Genomic DNA, 7,725 nt, shown 5'->3' with positions numbered 1-7,725 from the left:
CAGATGTTCAAAAGAGAGAAAAATGATGATACGAGGTTATGAAGAGAACAAGGTTAGACGATTGTGGGTTAATTTTGCGGTAGAGAACGAAGTTGTGGACGATTATATCCTCATTACATGGCTGGAGGATTGATTATGTTTGAGAGGTGAATTGATTGTGCTCTCAAAGAAGGCTTTTGGCAATCTTTAGGCCCTGTCGTGACAAAGTAGCAAATAAACTATAGTTATAAGTTCATCTGTTGCTGAGCGGAAAGTTTTGGTCCTAGTGTAATGCATGGTAGATTTTGAGATTTATGTGCATTTCGTGATCATTTTTCTATGCCCCATTAAACACATTGGATACATTACAGACAGAACATGAATTCCCAAGTCCGTTGTTGTTATAAAGTATCCATTGTACAGTGAGCCTAAATTGCCCTGGATAGTTTTTCAAAAAAAAAGAAAATGTAAATTAGCGACCGTTTGATGAAACTTGGAAGAGAGTGAGGAGAGAGAGTGAGTGACTCGGGATGCGTACCTAGGTGCGCCAATCTCCGTGCGGTGGGTGGGGTATTTTCCCAAACACCTGGTGTGGGGGTCGAACAGTATAGGGGTGGTGGTATGGATTCTCGGAAGGGGGCTTCGGCTCGACCGGGGGCGGGGAAGGATGGGGGATCTGCTGCGCAGGGTGTGGGGGGTGCGATGAAGGATCGGTCTTGGGCAGACGTTGCGAAAGGATCCGTCCGGCAGCCAGCTTCAACTGTCACCAGCTATCTTCCCGCGAGCTGGAGGTGATGCAGAACAGATTCTCCGACGAGGTGGTTGACATCACGGAGGAGGAGTTGGAGGACGCACGGGCGGAATGGCGGAGCACTGCGGTCATTGTAAGAAGTCTGGGGAGGACAGTTCCAGGTGAGTGGATCGCGAAGGAGATCAAGAGGGTGGGTCGCTTGGACTACAGTGTGGAGTTTTTCCCGCTTATGGATGGGTTCATAGTCTTCCGGTTTGCCAAGGAGGGTGACCGCGAAGCTGCTGTGATGAACGGCCCCTGGACGGTGGCTGGGCAGCTTCTGGCGATGGATAGGTGGCGACCAAACTTCGTGCCTGGTGCCATGGGGGTGGGTAGGGTGGTCGTCTGGCTCCGGCTGCCATGGCTACCTCTTGATTACTGGAGGAAGGAGACTATCAAAAAATTGCTGCAAGGGCTGGAAATCCATTGGCTCTAGATGGGTTCACGGAACAGGGGCGGAGGTTTGGTTTCGCAAGGGTGAAAATAGAGCTCGACTGCTCTGGCTCCCTTAAACCGGGGACGCTGGTGAGGGGAAGAACCGGAGGAGTCGAGGAGACCTTTTGGCAAAGCTTCATCTATGAGAATCTGCCTGCTCCGTGTTCCAAATGCGGCCGGATTGGGCATTCGGCGCCGGAGTGTGGCCGATTCCCTCCCGTGGCTGGTACGGGGGAGACGGTGGAGACAGGGGGGAGGAAGACGCCTGGCACAGGGGTGGATGATCAGGGGGTTGTTGGGCAGGAGCTTGGGGAAGCTGATGCAGTGGAGGAGCCGGCGGCGTATGGGCCATGGATGGTGACGAGTCGCATCTGGCATAAGCCGGTGGCCAAGAAGACGGTACAGAGGAAGGAGGCAACCGAGGTGGGTTCTCGGCCGGACCCGGCGACCACTCCCTACCGGTCCAGCGAGAACTCAACTGGGGTGTCTTCGCCGGTCGACCTTGATGGGTGGCAGAAACCTTCTAAGGTGGCCCGGCGAAAGACGCCGGAGAAGGATGTCATGATGGCTGGTGCGGGGGCAGCCACTGGTGGGATGAGTCAACCCAGTGCAGATGCCGAGTTAGGCGACGGGTCGGGCCTGGGTCGACTCGATGAGGCTTTGGGCCGGGGAACTGGCCCAGGTGAGTGTGGGCTGACCGATGGACCGGGCCGGGTGTCTGATACACCGGCTGGGCTGGGTGATGGACTGGGTTGTGGCGGGCTCGGGCCGAGTCCGAGGAAGAGATCTAGAAGCCCATGCCGAGGGCTTGGGTCTAAGGGTCGGAATGCGACTGGGAGCTGCTCTAAATCGGGGGTGATCCCCCTTCAGCCATGTTCGGAAGGATGGCCGGACGCAGGTGGCCATCGGAGGAGCTGGAGTTCCCCTCCACCGTTCTCGGCGATGGGCAACCGACCCCCGCGGGCGGAGCGCGACGGCAGGGGGCCGGTGACACCTCGCGGCGTGGGGTGATGGCGTTCTCCGAAAGGAAGACGAAAAGGGCAAGCTCGGCAGCGGCGGGTCTCTCGGCATCCGGACGGCGCTTTCCGGTTAGGGCGTCCGATGAGGTGGGACGTACGGACAGGCGGGAAGGGAGTGGGATGGCTCCGGATGGCTCCAGGCGAGGTAAGGCTCCTGTGCTTGGCTCTGTGAATGTTTCATTTCAGCCAATTTCTATGGGCCATGGTACGGCATCCATGTCAAGCTGTGTGGAGTGTGGTCCTGGGAGACAGGAGGTGAGGGAATCAAGTTCCAGTGCGGATCCCAAAGGTTGTAGCAGGGATGGGGGGACCAGAGTGGAGCTGTGTGAGGGAACGAAGGTGGGTATGGTGGCAGGATCTGAAGCAACTTGTGGCATGGCACACCATTTGGCACAAACCGCTGGTGGAGGGGAACACCACCATATCCTGTCCCAACTGATGGCAGTTGTGAAGCAGGTGAACCCAGGGGACTTGGCAAGTGGAGGGACTTCCGAGGAGGCGGTATTCCACGATTGCAACCCCGGGCTAGGGGGTTGTGATAAATCCATGGGTGAATTATGAAGGTCCTTCTATGGAATTGCCGTGGCGCGGGAAAGCCTTCTTTCGCCCTGGCCTTTCGTAGGGTTGTGCAGCAGCACAATCCGGACATTTGTGTAGTATTGGAAACCCGGTTGTCGGGACAGAGCTTACAGAAGGCTAGGAGAGCGGTACCGAAGTCATGGGGATTCTACTCAGTGGAGTCTCAAGGGCTATCAGGAGGTATTATTGTTACATGGGCGCAGGGACCATGTAAAGTGGATATTTTCCATGTCTGTACCCAGGAGGTGATTATGGTAATTTCGGAGGGCAGTATGAGGCCTTGGGTATTTGCTGCGGTGTATGCCAGTACTGATTTCAGGATGCGACGGATACTGTGGGAGGAGGTGTCTCAGCTGATCAGTTTGGGTTATCCTATGTTAGTAGCAGGTGATTTTAACTGCATTACAGATCCCTCTGAAAAGATGGGGGGTAGACCGTTTACTTATGAGAGGAAGATTACGGAGTTTCAGGACTTTCTGACATCGACTGGATTGATAGATCTGGGATTCTTGGGCCCCAGGTATACTTGGTGCAATAATCAGCAGGGTCGGGCTAGAGTGTGGGAGCGACTTGACGGAGCTTATGGGACCGCTGGATGGGTTCAGTGCTATCCGGATCATCGGGTGAGCCATTTATCTAGGATAGCGTCTGATTATTGTCCTCTATTGGTGAGCACAGATGTACACATTCCAGTTCGACCCCCATTCAGATTTGAGAAGATGTGGCTATGCTATCCGCGGTCGTGGGGGATGGTGAGGGAGGCATGGAGTACACCATTCAGGGGTGACGCTATGTACCAGGTGTCCCGGAGATTGGAGCTGACGAGGAGACGGTTGAGGAGGTGGAACCGTGAGGAGGTTGGAGACATCTTCAGGAGGATCGAGGAGGCAGAGGAGGCTATTACCAGATTACAGATGCAGGAGGCTCAGGGGGGGCCTTATGGAGGGGGAGATGGTAGAGTTGAGGTCACTTCTGTCATTGCATGACTGCCTCCTTAGACAGCAGGAGATTTTTTGGAGACAGAAATCGAGGGCTCAGTGGATTGTGGAGGGGGATAGAAATACCAGGTTTTTCCACCAGGCGACAGTTATTAGGAGACATCAGAACAGGATCAGAGCCATCAGGGGTGAGGATGGACAGCTGTCAGAGGATCCGGATATGATTCAGAGGATTATGTTTAGCTTTTTCAGGGCCAGGTGGACTGAGTAGACTACAGGAGGGAGCACTGTGGATATCCCATCGCTTTTGATAGGGGTATCTGAGGATGAGACTGTTGCACTGATTAGACCGGTGTCGGAGAGGGAGATCAGAGAGACGATGTGGTCCCTAGAGGGGGACAAGGCCCCGGGGCCGGATGGCTTTCCTCCGTTGTTCTTCCAGAGATACTGGATGATTGTAGGACGAGATGTGACGGCGGCCATACAGCAGTTTTTCGATACGGCAGTGATGGCGGCAGATTGGCAGCGGACCTTTATTACTTTGATTCCGAAATGGCAGGACGCTACGGAGCCGAGTCATTATCGCCCGATTAGCCTTTGTACGACCGTGTACAAAGCTACGGCGAAGATCATTGCCGCTAGGTTGAGAGTTGTTCTCCCTAGACTCATTGGTCCAAAGCAGGGGGCTTTCCTGGAGGGGTGGAGCATATCTAACAATGTGCTTATTGCCCAGGAGTTCATGTTTGATCTCGGTAGGGCCCTGATGAGGGGAAGCTTGATGGGGATCAAGCTTGATATGGAGCGGGCCTATGACAGGATGAGATGGGATTTTCTGTAGCAGTCCTTGCAGGGGTTTGGCTTTCACGAGACGTGGATTAGATGGGTTATGGGCTGCATTCGGATCCTTTCCTTTGCCATTCTGGTGAATGGTACGCCATCCCGGTTCTTTGTGTCATCTGGAGGGTTGCGCCAGGGCTGCCCCCTATCCCCGCTATTGTTTAGTATTTGTGTAGATACCTTGTCTAGATCCCTACGCCAGGCAGTGGACACTCAGGAGTTGGAGGCTTATAGACCAGCGGTTGGGGCCCCTGCGATATCTCACTTGCTCTTCGCCGATGATTGTTTGCTTCTTGCCAGGTCGACGCGACCGGCGGCCCGGGTTATAGGTCAGATTCTTCAGGACTACTGTGCAGCATCAGGACAGAGGGTCAACTTGACCAAGTCAGCCATCATTTTCAGCCCGAAGATTAGATTGGCTATGAAGCATTTGATATTGGAGACTTTGGGGGTGGGTGAGCAGGTGGGCACGATGACGTATTTGGGCATCCCATTGTCCGACTGGCGGTTGCGGAGTGGGGATTGTTTGCCTAGCGAGCTTTGTATTAGACGCAGATTAGCGGGGTGGCAGATGCATACACTATCTATGGCAGGGAGGATCACCTTGGTGCGCTCGGTTCTTACATCGGTCCCTATCTATCTGCTTTCCAATGCTATTGTCCCGGTGAGATTCCTGCGATCCCTGGAGCGGTTGTTTAGGGACTTTATATGGGGGAGGAGCAGTGGTAGAGGTGGTTTTCACTTGATGGCGTGGGAGGTGGTGTGCCAGCCGACTAGTAGTGGTGGTCTGGGGGTTCAAGCCTTGGCAGTGAGGCGTGAGGTGTTAGTAGCCAGACATGTGGCTAGATTTGTGCTTGAGCCCGAGAGTCTATGGTCCTTGCTAATGAGGGCTAAGTATGGTGCCTTGGTACCGGGTGTGCGTGTGGGACGTCGTCATTCCCCGGTGTGGAGGGAGATGTGTGCCAGAGCTACGGTGGTGCTTCCGGAGATCGGATGGGCTATTGGCGATGGTTAGTCTATCGATGTGATGGAGGATAGATGGGTGACTGAGGTACCGCTTTGCTGTATGCCGACCATGGTGGACTCGACGAGATTAGCAGGGTGGAGGGTCAGTGACCTATTGGATGCTGAGGGGGGGCGATGGAGGGAGGAGTTGGTTCAGGAGGTATTTGGGGAGCAGTTGGCGGAGTTGGTCTTAGCCCGAGCGAGCCCTAGGGGGGAGGCGGATAGGCTAGTATGGATACCGACGGGGCGATCTCGGGTGCGAGCTAGGGATCTTCATGCATTGATCAGTAGGGAGCCAGTACGACAGATTGAGGGGCGGTGGATATGGAGGATGCGGGTTCACCCGCGAGTGGCACTCTTCATCTGGAAGGTGGCGTGGGGTTGCCTTCCGACTAGGAGTTTGTTAGCTCGGCGTGGTATGAGGATCTCTCAGTGTTGTGAGGAATGTGCAGATATCGAGGAGACTATGGAGCATGTTCTTCTGCAGTGCCCTAGGGCCCGAGACATATGGAGGAGCTCACCGATACCGCTACCGGCCTCGGTGGTGTTGGCGCAGGATCTGATCCATCTGCTGAGAGATTCCATGCGGCGCCCCAGATCTATTGAGGCAGGGATTTTTGTGGCATACCTGTCCTACCATATATGGTTGGACAGAAATACCGGTATATTTGAGGGGAGGAGGGCACCTCCGAGGATGGTGGTAGACCGGGCGATGTTGCTTGCGAGGGAGGTTATCGGGGCGGCTTCGGTAGTCACTTCTGGGCTGGTCAGGGACATCTGGGGTGCTCATCACGCTGTTTCAGCGCCACGGTTTGCCTTTGTTTCTTGGGCACCCCCACCCCTTGGCTATCTCAAGGTGAACTTTGACGGCAGCGGGTCGGTAGATGGTATGTGTGGAGGGGTCGGATTTGTGATCAGGGACCATCTCGGCAGGATGATAGCAGCAGGAGGGCGGCGCACGCCTGGATTTACAGTGGTTGGAGCAGAGCTGCAGGCAACCTGGGAGGGTATATCCTATGCGAGGCAGATATTTGGGGCCGAGCGGGTGTATCTCGAGGGTGATTCATCGGTGGTGATTGATTGGATTCGGGGCGTGGATCGGTTTGGGGATGGCCATCCCCTCATCCGAGAGTCCCGTAGGATGGCTCAGATGATGGTTGACTTTCAGGTGGCACATGTGTTTAGGGAGGCGAACCGGGCAGCAGATTGGGTCGCCTCCTTTGTCGCTCGGCACTCAGGTGATATCTTGTGGACGTCTGATGCAGACGTCCCTTCACAGTTGTACTTTTTACTTTGCCGTGATTTGGAGGGCTGTACTCACATTCGAACTATATGACATGAGTAGCCATTTTTTACCAAAAAAAAAATTAGCGACCGTTGCAATGGGAATCAATGTATGCTTTTCGTTTGAAGTATGACAAAACAAAACATACTACTTGAGAAGATTTGTAAAATGCTTAGACTCCATAGCATAAGTTCATTTATTCTCATTTAAAGAAAAAGGAAAAATTTCCCACGCATCAACCAATATTCTGTTTCACTTTCATGTTTAATTTTATCACGTATCAATCTAATTCGTTTGCATGTAGAAATTGTTCATGTGGATCAGCTGCGAAACTTTTCTATGAATCGGAACCGTGGAGGGCAACTATAGCAAAATTTAGAGCCCAACAATGAATTCCTCTTTATATATCTGAAAATCATAACCAACTTCTAAAGAAAGATCTTCCGAGCAGCCTCCCGGTCAGCTACTTGGATCACGTACTCGATATCGATTAAGGTACCAATCAAAATTGAAATGGTCTAAAGCGAAGCCAAAATGCAACCGGACCACAGCTCCCCTGCACGGCTTAAAGTATGCTATTCATGTTACAGACTGCAAGCTCTAGTCTGAGAAGCAACACACCGAACGCAGGACCCGCGCAGGCAGCACAATCCACCGCCACCTTCGGAATCTCGTTGCTGGGGCATGCAACTCCTCTCATACCATCATTCCTTCCCCCTTGCTCACACGACACATTCATCAAATAAACCATACCATCTGAGAGGTGCACCGTGCACATACTGGATAATGCGTTGGAACTTTCTGAGATCTACCATCCTAAACTATATCACACAGGCGACGAGTGGGGACAGGCAAACG

Source organism: Phoenix dactylifera, chromosome 8 (assembly GCF_009389715.1).
Source record: "Phoenix dactylifera cultivar Barhee BC4 chromosome 8, palm_55x_up_171113_PBpolish2nd_filt_p, whole genome shotgun sequence".
NCBI classification, from domain to species: Eukaryota; Viridiplantae; Streptophyta; class Magnoliopsida; order Arecales; family Arecaceae; genus Phoenix; species Phoenix dactylifera.
The sequence above is the reverse complement of the archived record's forward strand: the minus strand, read 5'-3'. Positions refer to the sequence as shown.